The sequence below is a fragment of the Priapulus caudatus genome, unplaced genomic scaffold, assembly GCF_000485595.1.
Source record: "Priapulus caudatus unplaced genomic scaffold, Priapulus_caudatus-5.0.1 Scaffold2381, whole genome shotgun sequence".
Taxonomy (NCBI): Eukaryota; Metazoa; Priapulida; class Priapulimorpha; order Priapulimorphida; family Priapulidae; genus Priapulus; species Priapulus caudatus.
Window position 1 is genome coordinate 2,176 of NW_014579442.1, and position 330 is coordinate 2,505.

A 330-nucleotide genomic window follows, 5' to 3' on the forward strand; every position below is an offset into this window, starting at 1 on the left:
AGAGAGAGAGAGAGAGAGAGAGAGAGAGAGAGAGAGAGAGAGAGCCGAAAGAGGAGACAGAGACGTACGCGTGGAATTACAATGCATGCCTGAATTAGCAATGCTGAAGCTTCAACATAATAGATCTACTGCTCATAGATTCACTTACAACAACGCGCTAGCCCAATTTATCCGCGCACACACGAGCGCGCGCGCACACACATTTGTTAGAGAGCGCAACACACACACACACACACACACACACACACACACACACACACACACACACACACACACACACACACACACACACACACACACACACACACACACACACACACACACACACAC